This window comes from Triturus cristatus, chromosome 2_2 (genome assembly GCF_964204655.1).
Source record: "Triturus cristatus chromosome 2_2, aTriCri1.1, whole genome shotgun sequence".
Classification (NCBI taxonomy): Eukaryota; Metazoa; Chordata; class Amphibia; order Caudata; family Salamandridae; genus Triturus; species Triturus cristatus.
Window position 1 is genome coordinate 872,952,651 of NC_140582.1, and position 23,736 is coordinate 872,976,386.

The 23,736-nt window shown below is 50.9% G+C and overlaps 1 protein-coding gene across 3 annotated transcripts in view; it reads left to right on the forward strand.

The window, feature by feature from the left end:
- Window positions 1-23,736, forward strand: part of ARAP2 (ArfGAP with RhoGAP domain, ankyrin repeat and PH domain 2) — a 1,345,662-nt gene that overhangs the window by 284,035 nt on the left and 1,037,891 nt on the right. The window lies entirely within an intron of this gene.

Sequence of the window (23,736 nt, forward strand, 5' to 3'; positions counted from 1 at the left end):
CTTCGGGGGAAAGGCTCCTAGAGGACGCACTACTGCCTGGAGATGACACTGGCCCACCTGTGGGCTCTTCCTCTTCCTCTTCTTCTTCCTCTTCCGGTACCACCACCGGATCAGAGGGATTTCTGGCCTCTAACCAGGCCTTCAGCGCTTTGAGGAAGCCCTCTTTCTTTGAGACACCTGTGGTAGGAACTTTACACTGCTTGCAAAATCCTTTTAGATCTTTTAGCGTGTAGGAATCTATCTTCTCCTTATCAAATTCCCCCACAACAATCTCCACAGGTGTAGTAGCTCCGGCATTCTCCATGGTCAAAACTGGCAGGGTTTAAAAAAAATAAGCTCCAGGAAAGCGGAGAACAAAAATAGAATATCCTACCAAAAACAGATTGTGGCTGCGTTATGGTCTGCTTTCACTATGTAGCGTACACTAATCACTGCACATGAGTCATAAATGCAAAGTTCAAATCCCACCGCTGCCACCAATGTTAGAACCGGCGGTCTCTAGTTGGCAGAGGTATACACTTCTGACAAATAGGGACCAACCAACTCTAGTCAGGGGAAGGGGATTACACACTCAGATAACCCCTGCTACCTCCTTGGTAGCTTGGCAGAGCAGACAGGCTTATCTCAGGGGCAGTGTGTTAAGCATTTATGACCACATACAGTAATAAAGTGAATACACTACAGATGGACACGACACAGAAGTTATTATAAAAATAGTATTTTTATATAAGGCTTAGCACAAGACCAAATAACGACAAAAATATACCACAGTCTTAATAAATACTCTTTGGAAGGAAAAATAATAGTTCAAGTAAGGTTTCTTCTTGGCAAAATAGTTCTTTAGCAAAGTATTCTTCTGAGCACAGTTCTTTGGCAACAATGTAACCCCCACAGGAGTCACACGACGTCGAGTCTACAAGATTCCCAAGGTTCGGCGTCGACCGCGAGGAGCGCTACGTCGAGCCTGGAGTTGCAACAGACCCCACAAGTACAGTACCTTGAGAAACGAAGAAAACGATGATCCACGGCGTCGAGATGTCGGCGTCGAGGTCGGCGTCCATCGTGCCTCGGAGTCGGGTCAATCCGCAGCGGCGTCGAGGGATGTCGGGCCGGAGCAGCGCTCACGGCGTCGAGAAGGGCGTCGAGTCGATGCGATCAGCAGCGGCGTCAGGACGGGGTCGCTTGGAGGTAGAGCCGATACTCACTCCTCACTGGCGTCGATACCGGCGTCGAGACGGGGTCACTTGGAGCCGAGGCCGATACCCACTGCTCACTGGCGTTGCTGCTGGCGTCGAGACTGCAGATTTTCCCTTGTGTACTGGAAACAACACTTTCCAGCAATTCAGCAATTCAGTAGATGGTGAAGTCCTTTGGCCCTGTGACTTCAACAGGAGACTGGCACTCTTCCAGTCCTTGGAGATTTCCTAGCAAGTGTTCAGAGAGTACACACCAAGTTCTTCTCTCCTTGTTCCTTGGCAAAAATAAAGAAGCAGCTTTCAGGTTCCTCCACAGCAAAACAGCACTCTGGCAGAAAGGGGAGGCAAGCCCTTAGATCAGCAGGCTTCTTGTCCTTGGTACAGGTTTCCTTGTCAGAAGTTGTTAGACCTGGCATCATTGGCATGAGTCTCTCCTCCATTTTTTTCTGTTTGCCTCCTCTGTTTACGATGTTTTTGCTGGATTATTGCTTTGGGCACTGTGCCACTGCTGATCAGTGCCACAGTGCAAGTGCTCCCTATGTTAAATTGTTACATTGATTGGTGTTACCATGATTGGCTTGGTTGACTTACTGTTCAGACCCTAGTCTAGTGCACTGAGTGTGCCAAGGGCGTGTAAGTTAACTGCTGCTGGTGGGCTTGCAGCACTGGTTGTGCCACCCACAGAAGCAGCGTACAAAATGTGTCTCAGGCCTGCCACCGCGGCGCCTGCGTGCAGTCCCTGACTGCCATGTCGACTTGGTAAGGAAACCCACTTACCAGTCTCTGAACCTTCACTTTGCCACATTTCAGACACCTCTATGGTAGGCCCTAGGGCAGGGTGCATTGTTGGTAAAAGGTAGGTCATGCCCTGATGTGTGTGGCATGACCTAATAGTGAATTACAGCCATTTTCTTTTTTCACTATTGAAGGGCTACCTGCCTCCAATAGGCCAGACTGGGCAGACTGATTATTAACTCCATTATAATCTATCTGACTCAGGGAGCATGGTAGCAAGTCGAGTTTAGTATCCCTGAACTCAGAATTTAATAACACACCCTTTAGGATGGATGGTTTTTAAATTCTATGTTTGAAAATAGCACTTTTAGAAAGTGGCTATTTTCTTGTCCAACTATCTACCGGTCTCTGCTGGTTTGGTGTGTGTGTCAGGGGCTGGGTGGCTCCAGAGGTCTGAGTGAGTCAGTGTGGGGTGAATGGGGCGTTTACACGTAGAGTGAGGGAAGAGTAGCCTGCCCTGCCTGACACAATACTGGCTCCGCCTCCTGCTGGGCGGCTGAGGACTCTGCCCTGCTCAGTGAATAGGCCAGGTGCCTCTGCCTGGCAACACCCACAACAAACCTGAGATGGTGGGAATCGCCCTGCTTGGACAAAGGGAACAAAGGGAAAAAGGGGTATAAGAGAAGGACCCCTGAACCAAGAACTCAGATCACTTCTGACAAGGAAACCTGTACCAAGGACAAGAAGCCTGCTGATCTAAGGACTTGCCTCCCCTTTCTGCCAGAGTGCTGTTTTGCTGTGGAGGAACCTGAAAGCTGCTTCTTTATTTTTGCCAAGGAACAAGGAGAGAGGAACTTGGTGTGTACTCTCTGAACACTTGCTAGGAAATCTCCAAGGACTGGAAGAGTGCCAGTCTCCTGCTGAAGTCACAGGGCCAAAGGACTTCACCATTTGCTGAATTGCTGGAAAGTGTTGTTTCCAGTACACAAGGGAAAATCTGCAGTCTCGACGCCAGCAGCAACGCCAGTGAGCAGTGGGTATCGGCCCCGGCTCCAAGTGACCCCGTCTCGACGCCGGTATCGACGCCAGTGAGGAGTGAGTATCGGCTCTACCTCCAAGCGACCCCGTCCCGACGCCGCTGCTGATCGCATCGATTCGACGCCCTTCTCGACGCCGTGAGCGCTGCTCCGGCCCGACATCCCTCGACGCCGCTGCGGATTGACCCGACTCCGAGGCACGATCGACGCCGACCTCGACGCCGACATCTCGACGCCGTGGATCATCGTTTTCTTCGTTTCTCAAGGTACTGTACTTGTGGGGTCTGTTGCAACTCCAGGCTCGACGTAGCGCTCCTCGCGGTCGACGCCGAACCTTGGGAATCTTGTAGACTCGACGTCGTGTGACTCCTGTGGGGGTTACATTGTTGCCAAAGAACTGTGCTCAGAAGAATACTTTGCTAAAGAACTATTTGCCAAGAAGAAACCTTACTTGAACTATTATTTTCCTTCCAAAGAGTATTTATTAAGACTGTGGTATATTTTTGTCGTTATTTGGTCTTGTGCTAAGCCTTATATAAAAATACTATTTTTATAATAACTTCTGTGTCGTGTCCATCTGTAGTGTATTCACTTTATTACTGTAGGTGGTCATAAATGCTTAACACACTGCCTCTGAGATAAGCCTGTCTGCTCTGCCAAGCTACCAAGGGGGTAGCAGGGGTTATCTGAGTGTGTAATCCCCTTTCCCTGACTAGAGTTGGTTGGTCCCTATTTGTCAGAAGTGTATACCTCTGCCAACTAGAGACCGCCGGTTCTAACATTGGTGGTCAGCGGTGAGGATTTGAACTTTGCATTTATGACTCATGTGCAGTGATTAGTGTACGCTACATAGTGAAAGCAGACCATAACGCAGCCACAATCTGTTTTTGGTCGGATATTCTATTTTTGTTCTCCGCTTTCCTGGAGCTTATTTTTTTAAACACTGCCAGTTTTGACCATGGAGAATGCCGGAGCTGCTACACCTGTGGAGAATGTTGTGGGGGAATTCGATAAGGAGAAGATAGATTCCTACACGCTAAAAGATCTAAAAGGATTTTGCAAGCAGTTTAAAGTTCCTACCACAGGTGTCTCAAAGAAAGAGGGCTTCCTCAAAGCGCTGAAGGCCTGGTTAGAGGCCAGAAATCCCTCTGATCCGGTGGTGGTACCGGAAGAGGAAGAAGAAGAGGAAGAGGAAGAGCCCACAGGTGGGCCAGTGTCATCTCCAGGCAGTAGTGCGTCCTCTAGGAGCCTTTCCCCCGAAGAATTAGAAGACAGGGAGAAGGAGAGGGGGTACAAGTTAGAAATGGCAAAACTTAAATTAGGAGGGCAGTTGGAATTAGAGAATGCGAGAAGCAAGAGAGAAGCTGAAATGGAGAGCAAAAGATTAGATTTTGAGAGAGAGAAATTAGCGTTTGAACGTGAGAAGATGGTGAGGGAGATGGAGCTTAAAACTAAGAGTTTAGAGTTGAATCCCTCTGGTGGCAGCACTCCATCTGTGCCTGCAGAAAGTAGGTTTTATTTTCCTAAAGATGTGATCAAAGATTACAGTAAGAATGAAGATATTAGCCAATGGTTTAAAGCATATGAGTTAGCGTTATTGGCCCACCGGGTCCCTGAGAAGGATTGGGGAACGGGGTTGTGGAGCCGCTTTACAAACGAGGGGAGAGATACCTTGTTGAGCCTTCCTGCTGAGGATAGGATGTCTTATACTCATATGAAAGATGCTTTAATGCTGAGATATGGCTTAACTCCAGAAAAGTACAGACAAACCTTTAGAGAATGTAAGAAGTTGCCTGGTACTACGTGGGTTGAATATGTGTCTTTTTTCTGCAGAACCATGGATGGTTGGATAAAGGGTAGCAAGGTTGATAGTTATGATGCTCTTTATGATTTGTTTGCTTGGGAGCACTTGTCTAATAACTGTTTTCCAGAGCTACGCCAGCACCTTGTTGATAGCAAGCTATCTAACCCTAGAAAACTTGCTGAGGAGGCGGACCGCTGGGTCAGTACCAGGGTCCACAAGGGTCCAGTGGGAGACTCAGCCAAAGGTGGGCAGGGTCCCCAGCAGAAGAGTGGGGGGGACAGGGGTAAACAGAGGGAGTTTCAGAAAGGGCCCCAAAGTAGTCCCCAAGGGAACCAAGGGAAGGGTTCCCAGCCTCCCCCTGTAAAGAAGCCAGAGGCCCCGACAGGTAAACCTGTTCACAGGGGCCCCATGACCTGCTATGCCTGTAAGCAGGTGGGACACCGTTATTATGATCCCCAGTGTCCCATGAAGGATTCGAATGCACCGCCGCGTGCACCCCCTCGTCAGGTAGCGAGTGTAGCCCTGGGAGGGGAGGAGATGGGTGCCACCGGTGGGTGGGGTCCCGCAGAAATGTCCCTGGTCTCTTTAGGAGACGTGGAAATGGTCCCTCCAACCCCTCTGCCTAGTAACACTAAGAAATATAGGCAGTGGGTGACCATTAATGGCCATAGGGTGGAAGCTCTCAGAGACACCGGAGCGAGTGTGACAGCTGTCAAGTGTCACTTGGTGTCCAGAGAGCAGGTGGTCCCTCATGCATTCTACCCCGTTGTAGCTGCTGACAACTCACAGAGTCAGTGTGAGGTAGCTCAAGTTCCCTTTGAGTGGGGGGGGGTCTCAGGTACTCTTCAGGTTGCTGTGAGGCCCGCCATGCCTGTTGATTGTCTCTTGGGCAATGATTTGGAGGACTACCCTTGGGCTAAGGTGGAGAAAAAAGCGCATCTGGAAATGTTGGGTCTGCCTGAGTGGGTGTGTGCGACCACCCGGTCCATGTCAGTCAGTAAGGGTGTTGATGGGGGCCCGGAGCCTGAAAGTATGGCCCAGGTCCCAACCGTGAAGAGAAGAGGCAGGGGGCGCGGGAAACCGTCCCCCATCGTTCCCGCGGTCCAAAAGGGAGCAGACCCTGAGGGGGATGCCCTGGAACCGACAGGAGAACAAGTGGCCGAACTGGGAGACCTGCCCGAGCTGACCCATTGGCAGCAGGATGGTGGTCCCTCCAGGGAGGAATTTTGTGCTGAACAGAAAGTGTGCCCTTCTCTTGTGGGTATGAGGCGGCAGGCCTCAGCCCAAACGACAGGTGATCAGTCAGGATCACATTGGGTCTACTGGGAGAACGACCTCCTGTATAGCGAGCCTAAGGCTGCTGAACCTGGGTCAGCCCGTGTGCTGGTGGTACCCCAGCGCTTCAGAGCCTTCCTACTGGGGTTGGCTCATGACGTTCCGTTAGCTGGACATCTGGGGCAGGACAAGACCTATGACAGGCTTGTCACCCATTTTTATTGGCCCCAGATGAGAAGGGATTCAGATATCCATTGTAGGACCTGTCAAACTTGCCAGGCAAGTGGGAAAAGTGGGCGGAAGCAGAAGGCTCCCATCCAACCTTTTCCCGTCGTCAGTACCCCCTTTGAGCGAGTGGGAATTGACATTGTGGGGCCACTGGACCCCAAGACAGCCATGGGCAACAGGTTTATCCTGGTCTTGGTGGACCATGCCACCCGGTACCCGGAAGCCATCCCTCTCCGAACAGTGACGGCCCCCGTGGTGGGACGGGCACTGATAGGTGTTTTCTCCCGCATGGGGTTCCCCAGAGAGGTGGTGTCAGACCGGGGCACCAACTTCATTTCGAATTATATGAAGTCTCTGTGGAAGGAGTGTGGGGTAACCTACAAGTTTACCACTCCTTACCACCCTCAAGGTAATGGGCTGGTTGAGAGATTCAACCCGACCCTAAAAGGCATGATCATGGGTCTTGAAGAACCAATGAGGCGTAAATGGGACGTCCTCTTGCCATGCCTGCTGTTTGCTTACCGTGAGGTGCCACAGAAGTCTCTAGGGTTCAGCCCCTTTGAGCTTTTGTATGGTCACCCGGTAAGAGGACCTTTGAGTCTGGTCAAAGAAGGCTGGGAGCAATCTCCCAGGAAACCTCCCCAGGATGTATATAGTTACATGCTGGCCTTTAGGAACCAGACTCGGCGCTTCAGAGATCTTGCTCAGGCAAATCTGGAGGCCAGCCAGGAAGAGATGAAGCGGTGGTACGATCAGAATGCCACTCTGGTTGAGCTTCAACCTGGTCAGAAAGTTTGGGTCATGGCCCCTGTGGAACCTTGTGCGCTCAAGGACAGGTGGACTGGACCATTTGAGGTTGTGGAGAAAAAGAGCGATGTCACCTACTTGGTGGACTTGAAGTCTCCCAGGAACCCCTTAAGGGTCCTGCATGTCAACCGCTTAAAGCCCCACTTAGAAAGGTCCGAAGTGGGCATGCTCCTTGCCACAGATGCTGGGATGGAGGAGGAGAGTGAGCCTCTTCCTGACCTCCTGTGTGCAAAAGAAAAAGATGGGTCAGTGGATGGTGTTGTCCTCTCTGACACACTGACCCCTGAGCAGCAGCAAGATTGTCGCCATCTGTTGGTGCAATTCCCTGATCTGTTCTCCTTAATCCCTGGTGTCACTCAGTGGTGTGTCCATGATGTGGACACTGGGGACAGCACTCCTGTGAGGCACAAGGCCTACAGGGTGACTGAAAAGGTCAGAGCATATATCAAGGAGGAGGTCTCCAAGATGTTTGCCTTAGGGGTGGTTGAGTCCTCTAGCAGCCCTTGGGCCAGCCCAGTGGTCTTGGTCCCGAAGGCTGCGGCGCCTGGTGCTTCACCCGAACTTCGGTTCTGTGTGGATTACCGAGGACTCAATTCGGTCACCAAGACTGACGCGCACCCCATCCCCAGAGCTGATGAGCTCATCGATCGGTTGGGGGCTGCCCGGTACCTTAGTACGTTTGATCTAACGTCTGGGTACTGGCAGATCGCCTTGACTGATGGGGCAAAAGAGAGGTCTGCATTCTCCACACCAGATGGGCACTACCAGTTCCGTGTGATGCCCTTTGGGATGAAGAATGCCCCTGCCACATTCCAGAGGTTGGTTAACCAGGTATTGGCCGGGCTGGAAGATTTCAGCGCCGCCTACCTGGACGATATAGCAGTGTTCAGCGCCAGCTGGGAGGAACACTTGCGCCACCTCCAGGAAGTGTTGTTGGCCCTGCGCAGAGCAGGCCTCACAATCAAGGCTAGTAAGTGCCAGATTGGGCAGGGTTCAGTGGTGTACTTGGGGCACCAAGTAGGGAGTGGCAAGGTGGCCCCCCTGCAACCCAAGATAGATACCATCCTGGCTTGGGAACCGCCCAAAACCCAGACTCAGGTGAGAGCCTTCTTGGGTCTCACGGGTTACTACAGGAGGTTTGTCAAGGGGTATGGCAACATTGTGCACCCCTTGACCTCGCTGACTTCCAGGAAGCAGCCGAGACTTGTGATCTGGACTGACGCCTGTCAGAACGCCTTTGACACCCTGAAAACTGCAATGTGTACAGCACCGGTCCTCCAGGCACCCGACTTTTCAAAAGAATTCATTGTCCAGACAGACGCTTCAGAGCATGGTGTGGGGGCTGTTCTAGCACAGATGAATGAGGAGGGCCTAGACTTACCTGTAGCCTTCCTCAGCCGGAGGTTACTTCCCAGGGAACAAAGGTGGAGTGCGATAGAGCGTGAGGCATTTGCTGTGGTCTGGGCGCTGAAGAAGCTAAGACCCTACCTGTTTGGGACTCACTTCCGGGTTCAGACAGACCACAGGCCCCTCAGATGGTTAATGCAGATGAGGGGTGAGAACCCAAAGCTGTTGAGGTGGTCCATTTCCCTACAGGGGATGGACTTTACGGTGGAACACCGCCCTGGTACAGATCACGCCAATGCTGATGGTCTGTCCAGATTTTTCCGCCTTAGTGATGAGGACTCCCTGGGTGAAGGGTAGTTCTCCCCACATTTCAGCTGGAGGGGACACGTGTTAGACCTGGCATCATTGGCATGAGTCTCTCCTCCATTTTTTTCTGTTTGCCTCCTCTGTTTACGATGTTTTTGCTGGATTATTGCTTTGGGCACTGTGCCACTGCTGATCAGTGCCACAGTGCAAGTGCTCCCTATGTTAAATTGTTACATTGATTGGTGTTACCATGATTGGCTTGGTTGACTTACTGTTCAGACCCTAGTCTAGTGCACTGAGTGTGCCAAGGGCGTGTAAGTTAACTGCTGCTGGTGGGCTTGCAGCACTGGTTGTGCCACCCACAGAAGCAGCGTACAAAATGTGTCTCAGGCCTGCCACCGCGGCGCCTGCGTGCAGTCCCTGACTGCCATGTCGACTTGGTAAGGAAACCCACTTACCAGTCTCTGAACCTTCACTTTGCCACATTTCAGACACCTCTATGGTAGGCCCTAGGGCAGGGTGCATTGTTGGTAAAAGGTAGGTCATGCCCTGATGTGTGTGGCATGACCTAATAGTGAATTACAGCCATTTTCGTTTTTCACTATTGAAGGGCTACCTGCCTCCAATAGGCCAGACTGGGCAGACTGATTATTAACTCCATTATAATCTATCTGACTCAGGGAGCATGGTAGCAAGTCGAGTTTAGTATCCCTGAACTCAGAATTTAATAACACACCCTTTAGGATGGATGGTTTTTAAATTCTATGTTTGAAAATAGCACTTTTAGAAAGTGGCTATTTTCTTGTCCAACTATCTACCGGTCTCTGCTGGTTTGGTGTGTGTGTCAGGGGCTGGGTGGCTCCAGAGGTCTGAGTGAGTCAGTGTGGGGTGAATGGGGCGTTTACACGTAGAGTGAGGGAAGAGTAGCCTGCCCTGCCTGACACAATACTGGCTCCGCCTCCTGCTGGGCGACTGATAGCCCTGCTCCTGCCAGTGACAATACTGGCTCCGCCTCCTGCTGGGCGGCTGAGGACTCTGCCCTGCTCAGTGAATAGGCCAGGTGCCTCTGCCTGGCAACACCCACAACAAACCTGAGATGGTGGGAATCGCCCTGCTTGGACAAAGGGAACAAAGGGAAAAAGGGGTATAAGAGAAGGACCCCTGAACCAAGAACTCAGATCACTTCTGACAAGGAAACCTGTACCAAGGACAAGAAGCCTGCTGATCTAAGGACTTGCCTCCCCTTTCTGCCAGAGTGCTGTTTTGCTGTGGAGGAACCTGAAAGCTGCTTCTTTATTTTTGCCAAGGAACAAGGAGAGAGGAACTTGGTGTGTACTCTCTGAACACTTGCTAGGAAATCTCCAAGGACTGGAAGAGTGCCAGTCTCCTGCTGAAGTCACAGGGCCAAAGGACTTCACCATTTGCTGAATTGCTGGAAAGTGTTGTTTCCAGTACACAAGGGAAAATCTGCAGTCTCGACGCCAGCAGCAATGCCAGTGAGCAGTGGGTATCGGCCCCGGCTCCAAGTGACCCCGTCTCGACGCCGGTATCGACGCCAGTGAGGAGTGAGTATCGGCTCTACCTCCAAGCGACCCCGTCCCGACGCCGCTGCTGATCGCATCGACTCGACGCCCTTCTCGACGCCGTGAGCGCTGCTCCGGCCCGACATCCCTCGACGCCGCTGCGGATTGACCCGACTCCGAGGCACGATCGACGCCGACCTCGACGCCGACATCTCGACGCCGTGGATCATCGTTTTCTTCGTTTCTCAAGGTACTGTACTTGTGGGGTCTGTTGCAACTCCAGGCTCGACGTAGCGCTCCTCGCGGTCGACGCCAAACCTTGGGAATCTTGTAGACTCGACGTCGTGTGACTCCTGTGGGGGTTACATTGTTGCCAAAGAACTGTGCTCAGAAGAATACTTTGCTAAAGAACTATTTGCCAAGAAGAAACCTTACTTGAACTATTATTTTCCTTCCAAAGAGTATTTATTACGACTGTGGTATATTTTTGTCGTTATTTGGTCTTGTGCTAAGCCTTATATAAAAATACTATTTTTATAATAACTTCTGTGTCGTGTCCATCTGTAGTGTATTCACTTTATTACTGTAGGTGGTCATAAATGCTTAACACACTGCCTCTGAGATAAGCCTGTCTGCTCTGCCAAGCTACCAAGGGGGTAGCAGGGGTTATCTGAGTGTGTAATCCCCTTTCCCTGACTAGAGTTGGTTGGTCCCTATTTGTCAGAAGTGTATACCTCTGCCAACTAGAGACCGCCGGTTCTAACAGAAGTGATCTGAGTTCTTGGTTCAGGGGTCCTTCTCTTATACCCCTTTTTCCCTTTGTTCCCTTTGTCCAAGCAGGGAGATTCCCACCAGCTCAGGTTTGTTGGGGGTGTTGCCAGGCAGAGGCACCTGGCCCATTCACTGAGCAGGGCAGAGTCCTCAGCCGCCCCGCAGGAGGCGGAGCCAGTATTGTCACTGGCAGGAGCAGGGCTATCAGTCGCCCAGCAGGAGGCGGAGCCAGTATTGTGTCAGGCAGGGCAGGCTACTCTTCACTCACTCTATGTGTAAACGCCCCATTCACCCCACACTGACTCATTCAGACCTCTGGAGCCACCCAGCCCCTGACACACACACCAACCCAGCAGAGACCGGTAGATAGTTGGACAAGAAAATAGCCACTTTCTAAAAGTGCTATTTCCAAACATAGAATTTAAAAACCATCCATCCTATTATTATTATTATTTATAAAACTTATAATGCGCAACAGCTACCCGCAGTGGGTTTCCCGGCGCCAGGGATAGACTAGAGAAGAAAAGGAAGAAAAATCCTAAAGGGTGTGTTATTAAATTCTGAGTTCAGGGATACTAAACTCGACTTGCTACCATGCTCCCTGAGTCAGATAGATTATAAGGGAGTTAATAATCCGTCTGCCCATTCTGGCCTACTGGAGGCAGGTAGCCCTTCAATAGTGAAAAACGAAAATGGCTGTAATTCACTATTAGGTCATGCCACACACATCAGGGCATGACCTACCTTTTACCAACAATGCACCCTGCCCTAGGGCCTACCATAGAGGTGTCTGAAATGTGGCAAAGTGAATGTTTAGAGACTGGCAAGTAGGTTTCCTTGCCAAGTCGACATGGCAGTCAGGGACTGCACGCAGGCGCTGCGGTGGCAGGCCTGAGACACATTTTACACGCTGCTTCTGTGGGTGGCACAACCAGTGCTGCAAGCCCACCAGCAGCAGTTTAACTTACACGCCCTTGGCACACGCAGTGCACTAGACTAGGGTCTGAACAGTAAGTCAACCAAGCCAATCATGGTAACACCAATCAATGTAACAATTTAACATAGGGAGCAATTGCACTGTGGCACTGATCAGCAGTGGCACAGTGCCCAAAGCAATAATCCAGCAAAAACATCGTAAACAGAGGAGGCAAACAGAAAAAAATGGAGGAGAGACTCATGCCAATGATGCCAGGTCTACCACGTGTCCCCTCCAGCTGAAATGTGGGGAGAACTACCCTTCACCCAGGGAGTCCTCATCACTAAGGCGGAAAAATCTGGACAGACCATCAGCATTGGCGTGATCGGTACCAGGGCGGTGTTCCACCGTAAAGTCCATCCCCTGTAGGGAAATGGACCACCTCAACAGTTTTGGGTTCTCACCCCTCATCTGCATTAACCATCTGAGGGGCCTGTGGTCTGTCTGAACCCGGAAGTGAGTCCCAAACAGGTAGGGTCTTAGCTTCTTCAGCGCCCAGACCACAGCAAATGCCTCACGCTCTATCGCACTCCACCTTTGTTCCCTGGGAAGTAACCTCCGGCTGATGAAGGCTACAGGTAAGTCTCGGCCCTCCTCATTCATCTGTGCTAGAACAGCCCCCACACCATGCTCTGAAGCGTCTGTCTGGACAATGAATTCTTTTGAAAAGTCGGGTGCCTGGAGGACCGGTGCTGTACACATTGCAGTTTTCAGGGTGTCAAAGGCGTTCTGACAGGCGTCAGTCCAGATCACAAGTCTCAGCTGCTTCCTGGAAGTCAGCGAGGTCAAGGGGTGCACAATGTTGCCATACCCCTTGACAAACCTCCTGTAGTAACCCGTGAGACCCAAGAAGGCTCTCACCTGAGTCTGGGTTTTGGGCGGTTCCCAAGCCAGGATGGTATCTATCTTGGGTTGCAGGGGGGCCACCTTGCCACTCCCTACTTGGTGCCCCAAGTACACCACTGAACCCTGCCCAATCTGGGACTTACTAGCCTTGATTTTGAGGCCTGCTCTGCGCAGGGCCAACAACACTTCCTGGAGGTGGCGCAAGTGTTCCTCCCAGCTGGCGCTGAACACTGCTATATCGTCCAGGTAGGCGGCGCTGAAATCTTCCAGCCCGGCCAGTACCTGGTTAACCAACCTCTGGAATGTGGCAGGGGCATTCTTCATCCCAAAGGGCATCACACGGAACTGGTAGTGCCCATCTGGTGTGGAGAATGCAGACCTCTCTTTTGCCCCATCAGTCAAGGCGATCTGCCAGTACCCAGACGTTAGATCAAACGTACTAAGGTACCGGGCAGCCCCCAACCGATCGATGAGCTCATCAGCTCTGGGGATGGGGTGCGCGTCAGTCTTGGTGACCGAATTGAGTCCTCGGTAATCCACACAGAACCGAAGTTCAGGTGAAGCACCAGGCGCTGCAGCCTTTGGGACCAAGACCACTGGGCTGGCCCAAGGACTGCTAGAGGACTCAACCACCCCTAAGGCAAACATCTTGGAGACCTCCTCCTTGATGTATGCTCTGACCTTTTCAGTCACCCTGTAGGCCTTGTGCCTCACAGGAGTGCTGTCCCCAGTGTCCACATCATGGACACACCACTGAGTGACACCAGGGATTAAGGAGAACAGATCAGGGAATTGTACCAACAGATGGCGACAATCTTGCTGCTGCTCAGGGGTCAGTGTGTCAGAGAGGACAACACCATCCACTGACCCATCTTTTTCTTTTGCACACAGGAGGTCAGGAAGAGGCTCACTCTCCTCCTCCATCCCAGCATCTGTGGCAAGGAGCATGCCCACTTCGGACCTTTCTAAGTGGGGCTTTAACCGGTTGACATGCAGGACCCTTAAGGGGTTCCTGGGAGACTTCAAGTCCACCACGTAGGTGACATTGCTCTTTTTCTCCACAACCTCAAATGGTCCTGTCCACCTGTCCTTGAGCGCACAAGGTTCCACAGGGGCCATGACCCAAACTTTCTGACCAGGTTGAAGCTCAACCAGAGTGGCATTCTGATCATACCACCGCTTCATCTCTTCCTGGCTAGCCTCCAGATTTGCCTGAGCAAGATCTCTGAAGCGCCGAGTCTGGTTCCTAAAGGCCAGCATGTAACTATATACATCCTGGGGAGGTTTCCTGGGAGATTGCTCCCAGCCTTCTTTGACCAGACTCAAAGGTCCTCTTACTGGGTGACCATACAAAAGCTCAAAGGGGCTGAACCCTAGAGACTTCTGTGGCACCTCACGGTAAGCAAACAGCAGGCATGGCAAGAGGACGTCCCATTTACGCCTCATTGGTTCTTCAAGACCCATGATCATGCCTTTTAGGGTCCGGTTGAATCTCTCAACCAGCCCATTACCTTGAGGGTGGTAAGGAGTGGTAAACTTGTAGGTTACCCCACACTCCTTCCACAGAGACTTCATATAATTCGAAATGAAGTTGGTGCCCCGGTCTGACACCACCTCTCTGGGGAACCCCATGCGGGAGAAAACACCCATCAGTGCCCGTCCCACCACGGGGGCCGTCACTGTGCGGAGAGGGATGGCTTCCGGGTACCGGGTGGCATGGTCCACCAAGACCAGGATAAACCTGTTGCCCATGGCTGTCTTGGGGTCCAGTGGCCCCACAATGTCAATTCCCACTCGCTCAAAGGGGGTACTGACGACGGGAAAAGGTTGGAGGGGAGCCTTCTGCTTCCGCCCACTTTTCCCACTTGCCTGGCAAGTTTGACATGTCCTACAATGGATATCTGAATCCCTTCTCATCTGGGGCCAATAAAAATGGGTGACAAGCCTGTCATAGGTCTTGTCCTGCCCCAGATGTCCAGCTAACGGAACGTCATGAGCCAACCCCAGTAGGAAGGCTCTGAAGCGCTGGGGTACCACCAGCACACGGGCTGACCCAGGCTCAGCAGCCTTAGGCTCGCTATACAGGAGGTCGTTCTCCCAGTAGACCCAATGTGATCCTGACTGATCACCTGTCGTTTGGGCTGAGGCCTGCTGCCTCATACCCACAAGAGAAGGGCACACTTTCTGTTCAGCACAAAATTCCTCCCTGGAGGGACCACCATCCTGCTGCCAATGGGTCAGCTCGGGCAGGTCTCCCAGTTCGGCCACTTGTTCTCCTGTCGGTTCCAGGGCATCCCCCTCAGGGTCTGCTCCCTCCTGGACCGCGGGAACGATGGGGGACGGTTTCCCGCGCCCCCTGCCCCTTCTCTTCACGGTTGGGACCTGGGCCATACTTTCAGGCTCCAGGGCCCCATCAACACCCTTACTGACTGACATGGACCGGGTGGTCGCACACACCCACTCAGGCAGACCCAACATTTCCAGATGCGATTTTCTCTCCACCTTAGCCCAAGGGGAGTCCTCCAAATCATTGCCCAAGAGACAATCAACAGGCATGGCGGGCCTCACAGCAACCTGAAGAGTACCTGAGACCCCCCCCCACTCAAAGGGAACTTGAGCTACCTCACACTGACTCTGTGAGTTGTCAGCAGCTACAACGGGGTAGAATGCATGAGGGACCACCTGCTCTCTGGACACCAAGTGACACTTGACAGCTGTCACACTCGCTCCGGTGTCTCTGAGAGCTTCCACCCTATGGCCATTAATGGTCACCCACTGCCTATATTTCTTAGTGTTACTAGGCAGAGGGGTTGGAGGGACCATTTCCACGTCTCCTAAAGAGACCAGGGACATTTCCGCGGGACCCCACCCACCGGGGGCACCCATCTCCTCCCCTCCCAGGGCTACACTCGCTACCTGACGAGGGGGTGCACGCGGCGGTGCATTCGAATCCTTCATGGGACACTGGGGATCATAATAACGGTGTCCCACCTGCTTACAGGCATAGCAGGTCATGGGGCCCCTGTGAACAGGTTTACCTGTCGGGGCCTCTGGCTTCTTTACAGGGGGAGGCTGGGAACCCTTCCCTTGGTTCCCTTGGGGACTACTTTGGGGCCCTTTCTGAAACTCCCTCTGTTTACCCCTGTCCCCCCCACTCTTCTGCTGGGGACCCTGCCCACCTTTGGCTGAGTCTCCCACTGGACCCTTGTGGACCCTGGTACTGACCCAGCGGTCCGCCTCCTCAGCAAGTTTTCTAGGGTTAGATAGCTTGCTATCAACAAGGTGCTGGCGTAGCTCTGGAAAACAGTTATTAGACAAGTGCTCCCAAGCAAACAAATCATAAAGAGCATCATAACTATCAACCTTGCTACCCTTTATCCAACCATCCATGGTTCTGCAGAAAAAAGACACATATTCAACCCACGTAGTACCAGGCAACTTCTTACATTCTCTAAAGGTTTGTCTGTACTTTTCTGGAGTTAAGCCATATCTCAGCATTAAAGCATCTTTAATGCTAACTCATATGCTTTAAACCATTGGCTAATATCTTCATTCTTACTGTAATCCTTGATCACATCTTTAGGAAAATAAAACCTACTTTCTGCAGGCACGGATGGAGTGCTGCCACCAGAGGGATTCAACTCTAAACTCTTAGCTTTAAGCTCCATCTCCCTCACCATCTTCTCACGTTCAAACGCTAATTTCTCTCTCTCAAAATCTAATCTTTTGCTCTCCATTTCAGCTTCTCTCTTGCTTCTTGCATTCTCTAATTCCAACTGCCCTCCTAATTTAAGTTTTGCCATTTCCAACTTGTACCCCCTCTCCTTCTCCCTGTCTTCTAATTCTTCGGGGGAAAGGCTCCTAGAGGACGCACTACTGCCTGGAGATGACACTGGCCCACCTGTGGGCTCTTCCTCTTCCTCTTCTTCTTCCTCTTCCGGTACCACCACCGGATCAGAGGGATTTCTGGCCTCTAACCAGGCCTTCAGCGCTTTGAGGAAGCCCTCTTTCTTTGAGACACCTGTGGTAGGAACTTTAAACTGCTTGCAAAATCCTTTTAGATCTTTTAGCGTGTAGGAATCTATCTTCTCCTTATCAAATTCCCCCACAACAATCTCCACAGGTGTAGTAGCTCCGGCATTCTCCATGGTCAAAACTGGCAGGGTTTAAAAAAAATAAGCTCCAGGAAAGCGGAGAACAAAAATAGAATATCCTACCAAAAACAGATTGTGGCTGCGTTATGGTCTGCTTTCACTATGTAGCGTACACTAATCACTGCACATGAGTCATAAATGCAAAGTTCAAATCCCACCGCTGCCACCAATGTTAGAACCGGCGGTCTCTAGTTGGCAGAGGTATACACTTCTGACAAATAGGGACCAACCAACTCTAGTCAGGTGAAGGGGATTACACACTCAGATAACCCCTGCTACCCACTTGGTAGCTTGGCAGAGCAGACAGGCTTATCTCAGGGGCAGTGTGTTAAGCATTTATGACCACATACAGTAATAAAGTGAATACACTACAGATGGACACGACACAGAAGTTATTATAAAAATAGTATTTTTATATAAGGCTTAGCACAAGACCAAATAACGACAAAAATATACCACAGTCTTAATAAATACTCTTTGGAAGGAAAAATAATAGTTCAAGTAAGGTTTCTTCTTGGCAAAATAGTTCTTTAGCAAAGTATTCTTCTGAGCACAGTTCTTTGGCAACAATGTAACCCCCACAGGAGTCACACGACGTCGAGTCTACAAGATTCCCAAGGTTTGGCGTCGACCGCGAGGAGCGCTACGTCGAGCCTGGAGTTGCAACAGACCCCACAAGTACGGTACCTTGAGAAACGAAGAAAACGATGATCCACGGCGTCGAGATGTCGGCGTCGAGGTCGGCGTCGATCGTGCCTCGGAGTCGGGTCAATCCGCAGCGGCGTCGAGGGATGTCGGGCCGGAGCAGCGCTCACGGCGTCGAGAAGGGCGTCGAGTCGATGCGATCAGCAGCGGCGTCAGGACGGGGTCGCTTGGAGGTAGAGCCGATACTCACTCCTCACTGGCGTCGATACCGGCGTCGAGACGGGGTCACTTGGAGCCGAGGCCGATACCCACTGCTCACTGGCGTTGCTGCTGGCGTCGAGACTGCAGATTTTCCCTTGTGTACTGGAAACAACACTTTCCAGCAATTCAGCAATTCAGTAGATGGTGAAGTCCTTTGGCCCTGTGACTTCAAAAGGAGACTGGCACTCTTCCAGTCCTTGGAGATTTCCTAGCAAGTGTTCAGAGAGTACACACCAAGTTCCTCTCTCCTTGTTCCTTGGCAAAAATAAAGAAGCAGCTTTCAGGTTCCTCCACAGCAAAACAGCACTCTGGCAGAAAGGGGAGGCAAGCCCTTAGATCAGCAGGCTTCTTGTCCTTGGTACAGGTTTCCTTGTCAGAAGTGATCTGAGTTCTTGGTTCAGGGGTCCTTCTCTTATACCCCTTTTTCCCTTTGTTCCCTTTGTCCAAGCAGGGAGATTCCCACCAGCTCAGGTTTGTTGGGGGTGTTGCCAGGCAGAGGCACCTGGCCCATTCACTGAGCAGGGCAGAGTCCTCAGCCGCCCAGCAGGAGGCGGAGCCAGTATTGTCACTGGCAGGAGCAGGGCTATCAATCGCCCAGCAGGAGGCGGAGCCAGTATTGTGTCAGGCAGGGCAGGCTACTCTTCCCTCACTCTATGTGTAAACGCCCCATTCACCCCACACTGACTCTTTCAGACCTCTGGAGCCACCCAGCCCCTGACACACACACCAACCCAGCAGAGACCGGTAGATAGTTGGACAAGAAAATAGCCACTTTCTAAAAGTGCTATTTCCAAACATAGAATTTAAAAACCATCCATCCTAAAGGGTGTGTTATTAAATTTTGAGTTCAGGGATACTAAACTCGACTTGCTACCATGCTCCCTGAGTTAGATAGATTATAAGGGAGTTAATAATCCGTCTGCCCATTCTGGCCTACTGGAGGCAGGTAGCCCTTCAATAGTGAAAAACGAAAATGGCTGTAATTCACTATTAGGTCATGCCACACACATCAGGGCATGACCTACCTTTTACCAACAATGCACCCTGCCCTAGGGCCTACCATAGAGGTGTCTGAAATGTGGCAAAGTGAAGGTTTAGAGACTGGCAAGTAGGTTTCCTTGCCAAGTCGACATGGCAGTCAGGGACTGCACGCAGGCGCTGCGGTGGCAGGCCTGAGACACATTTTACATGCTGCTTCTGTGGGTGGCACAACCAGTGCTGCAAGCCCACCAGCAGCAGTTTAACTTACACGCCCTTGGCACACGCAGTGCACTAGACTAGGGTCTGAACAGTAAGTCAACCAAGCCAATCATGGTAACACCAATCAATGTAACAATTTAACATAGGGAGCACTTGCACTGTGGCACTGATCAGCAGTGGCACAGTGCCCCAAGCAATAATCCAGCAAAAACATCGTAAACAGAGGAGGCAAACAGAAAAAAATGGAGGAGAGACTCATGCCAATGATGCCAGGTCTAACACCTACTATTCTGTGTGTTGCCCTGCTGCCTGCTGCTCTCAGACATTGCTGAAGGAGAGCTGGACTCTGCCTGTTCTGCTAGTGTGCTCCAAGGGCTTGTTGGCTTGCATGCTGTTGCTTGAGACTCAAATCTCTACCCCTGCTCCTGTGCCTGGTTCACTGGTAGTGGACACAGATACTTGCAACATGGACATCAACATAATCTCCTGTCTGCGTGTAGCAGAACCGGCGCATCGACTTGTTGCAGGAGTAAAATCGGCGATTCGCCCTCGGAACCAATGTAGCGCTTCGAGAGAGTGATGCATCAGAACTGTGCATTGTCGTCGCAACAGCTGAGAGAGATGGATACCTCCCTCGACTGCATGGAGAAACCTGCTGCATAGCTCTATGGAACCAACGCATCTCTGTACGGCATCTCCTTCGTTACCTGAAGCATCGCCATCCCTGCAGGGAGAAGAATCGACGTATCCTCTACCTGAGGAATCGACATGGACGCATCTCCATACGCATCTCACAGTTGCGATCAGAAGAGGTCAAATAACCCCTAAAGCGCTATTTTCTTTTAAGTGCTATTTATTACTTATTTTAAAATTCAATGTCTCAACTTCTATATATTGGATTTTTGTAGATTTGGTCATGTTTTATTCAGAATATAATCTATTTTTAGATTCCTGTGTGGACTCCGTATGCTATGTTTTCATTGTGTGGCTGTGTGTGTGTGTTGCACAAATACTTTACACATTGCGTCTTTAGATAAGCCTGACAGCCTCTACTCACCTTCTGGTAGCTTGGCACAGCGCAGTCTTTTAGTGTGTTCTTAGCTTACCCTGACTAGAGTGGCGGTTCCTTCCTGGCCTGTGTGTCTACCTTACCCAATCAGGATTGCCAGTTCTAACAGCCGGTTAGCATTGATATGCTCATATCTGCATTTGAAAGTCTATCACTGACCTCTCACCCACTTGATTGTGTGTCAGAAAGTGGCTCTGTATATACTGTTCCCAAATAGGTACAGGGTGTACAGAGTCCACAGTCCCCAGAGGTTTGGCAGAGGCCAAAGTTAGATATAACCTTACTCTCTAAAGTGGTAGCTTGGTCGAGCAGTAAGGCAGTATCAGAGGACAGTGTAAAGCATTTGTTGTACACACTCAATCAGCAAATGGTCTCACACACTCAATAACTGAACTCTAGGCCAATAGTTTATATAAAAAAAATATATGCTTGTTTTGTTTTAGAACCAACAATTGGAATTAAAATATACTTTCTCAGAATGAGATGCTTTATATAAATACTTTTGCAATATGCAATTGACTTTTGTAAACAGTTACAAGTGGCTGCAATAGGCAACACTATTTTAAACACAATAATGCATTGAGTTCAACAGAAGTTTCAAGTTATTTGCCACAGATTACTTTTAGGATTACTTTTGGAATTCCAGGACTGGATCCTAGATTCAGTCCTGGGTCAGTACTTAGAATCAAGTGATAAAAGTAAACTTAATTACTGTGATGATTTTTAGACAATATTTTGCTATTTTAGAAGTTGACACTTAGAAAATATTTCATAGAAAACAGTCAATGATTCCCTATGGAAGAAAATTCAAGTTGCAGGTATAGTATGTTCTCGTTATTTTTGTAATCCAGTACTGGGTACCTAGACTCAGTACTGGGACCTTTATCCAAAACAGGTAAGCAATTACGTTTTCAGAAGTTATACGATTTTTAAAGAATATTTAAAGTTTGCAGAAATTGACAGAAGAAATTTCACAGAAAAACAGTCAATGATTTCCTATGGGAGAAAATTGAGTTACTGGTAAGTACAGTTTTAAGTATTTTTCAGAGTTTGTGCTTGGCACCAAAATTCAGCACTGGGAGCTCACCTAAGAGCAGGTGAGTATTTTCGTTTTCGTTACTCGGCTGATTTTTGGTGAATATTTTATGATTTGACAAAGTCCACACTTAGAAGAAATTTCAGGAAAAAGCCAGTCAATGTTACCCTATGAAGAAAATTGAGCTATCGATTTAAAGGTAAGTACTTGACTGGCAGAGTTTAGGTTAGTGGCATAGACTCAGGGGTCCCCCAGGGTCAGGTAGGTACAGTTGGTTCACCCCCTGCGGCACTAGGGCGGCCAGGTGCAGAGAGAGTTAGGCCCAATGTTATCCTATGAGGGATAGGGGGGCCTTGGTTGGTGGCTGCTGACTAGCAGGCCACGCGGCTGTGGGAGCTGGGCTCCTGGTCACTTACTCAGGGCAAGTGGGGAAGTAGATAGGTGTAGAGGTTGCACTGCCCGGGCCACTCGGGCGGGTGGGTGCAGGGTGCTTTTGAGCCTTCGGGCGCTCAATTGATTTCAATGGGAAATTTCCGGTTTTGAAAAAGACTGCAAGCTCTGGGACGAGGATTCTTCAGGTGCCACCACCACTTCGAGAGGTAAGTTGGGTAGTTGGAGGATAGGTAGGTACCCCGGGATTGGGCACAGGGGGGCGCGGGGCGCCGGGTGCAGGGGTGCCTTTTGGTGTCGGGAAATCTTACCCTCTGTTGATCGCGGTTGGGGGGGGCACCTTGTTCTGAGGCTGCAGGCTTCTTCAGGAGTGTCGAGGGAGGTCCTTGGGTGCCGGACTCGGGGTCACAGCCCTCGTAGGGTCGTCCTCATGGTCTTTGTTCACTCCTGCACAGGCCAGGCTTGGCTGGTGCAGAGTGTGCTGGGTTCGCGGTTCCGGGCTGCTGCCAGGGATTAGAAGTAGATTTTGAGTAGAGCCTCTACTCATGGGAGTCCCAGGGACTTAGAGTCAAAAGGTAGCCAGGTTCTCCGGGGTTTGTGAGGTTGCTGGCCACAAGAAATGCCGGTTTGGAGCCGGAGCAGGTTCGAGGGTCGACAGGCCGGTAGGGCTGGGGCCAAAGCGGTTTGTGTCTTCCTCTTCTTAGCAGCTGCAGGGCAGGTCTTCTTTCTTCTAGCTCTTCTTCGGATTTTGGAATCTGGAATCTGGGGAAGGGAGGTTCAGGGTGCCCCTAAATACTAGATTTAGGGGCGTTACAGGTAGGTGAAGGGCAGGGACCAATGTGTCCCTGTCCTGGGGTCGGTACACCCCCTATCCTGCCTCTCTCCTGTGGGAGGGGGGCAGTAGCCTAGTCCTGATTGGGTAGGGCTTCCCATCTTCAAGATGGAGAGAGCCCGGGATGTGCTTCACCTCGCCTCCCCCACCTGAGGGTGGGGTTGGCAGGCTGGCACATCCCCTGTCCTTATTTGGGGTTTCCGGCCAAGCTTCCCACCAGAGTGGGGGGTTGCAGTGGCCTGGGAAAGCTCACAGGTGGCATGCCTTTGAAGCTTCCCCCTGCCTATCCTGGGGGAGGAGATTTAGCACCTCGCCCAGGATGTGCATGTTGCAGGCCCAGGAGAGCAGGGGCTCTCCTACCCAGGGGTCCAGCAACATGTCTGCTGTGTGGCAGCCTCGGCAGCCTCAGAACAGATGTGGATTGTGGGTTAGGTTTCAGGGGGCCTTTCTAAGATGCCCTCTGTGGTGCTTGGTACATTAAATCCCACATTGGCATCAGTGTGGATTTAATGTGCGGAGCAGGTTGATACCAAACTTCTCTGGCTTCTGTGCTGCCATTATGGTGCTGTGGAGTTCATGTTTGACAAGCTCCCAGCACCATGCACTCTTAAATGGCAGCACTGAACTTATAGGGCCCAGGAATGGACCTGGGTACTGTAGGGGCACAGGGCTCCTGCCTCTTTGCCCACACCACTGGCATAGGGCACTCAGCTAGAGGGGTGGCTGATGTATGCCAGGGCAGTGTAGGTTGTGGGCATGGCACACAGGGATGTGTGCCATGTCGTCTCTGTTTTGTCTTGTACCCAGACACTCAGCCTGCCAGGGCAGTGTGTGTGTGTTAGGGTACAGGGCCTCTAAGGGTGGCACAATGAGTGCTGCAGCCCTTAGAGGCCTTCCCTGGTCACAAGGCCCTGGGTACCTAGGGTACCACTTACCAGGGGCTGACATGTGGCCAGGGTTTGCCAATTTGGTTTTGAGGTTTTTGTTTAGGGAAGGAACATAGGCCCTGGGCACCTGATTGGCAGGAGTCCAGGGCACACTCAGTCAAAGTGCATTCAGCAATTAAGCAAGAAGTGGGGGCATACCATGCAAGAAAGATGGCATTTTCTCACATTGTGTACAAGAAAAAAACAACAGAATCACAGGAATAATATGTTATTTTAATTTCATTAGTGTGCCAGGTAAACACTTTGACCTCTTATACCAGCAGCCTTACCTGGCTTTCCAGCTAACTGCATGTTACATTGTGAGGCCTTGTAGTTTTTCCAGTATGGGCTCTGTTAGAACCGGCGGTCTCT